A 242-nucleotide genomic window follows, 5' to 3' on the forward strand; every position below is an offset into this window, starting at 1 on the left:
AGAGATAGAAAGATGCTGTGCTGTCGGGACAGAGAGAAATGGACACCGGAGACTCTTCCCTCAGGTAAATTGATATGAGTACATTTTTGTGCAGCCTGCTTGGTGTTCAGAATATGTCTTAACACAACATTCCCGCAGGAAGTCTTTTCTTGCACCGTTGGTTTCTTTACTGTGTAAATTTGACTTGTGTATCGATGTGATATGTTGAGCTCAGATACCCGAAGGCTTGGGAAACAAATGAC

Source organism: Chiloscyllium plagiosum, unplaced genomic scaffold (genome assembly GCF_004010195.1).
Source record: "Chiloscyllium plagiosum isolate BGI_BamShark_2017 unplaced genomic scaffold, ASM401019v2 scaf_91982, whole genome shotgun sequence".
Classification (NCBI taxonomy): domain Eukaryota; kingdom Metazoa; phylum Chordata; class Chondrichthyes; order Orectolobiformes; family Hemiscylliidae; genus Chiloscyllium; species Chiloscyllium plagiosum.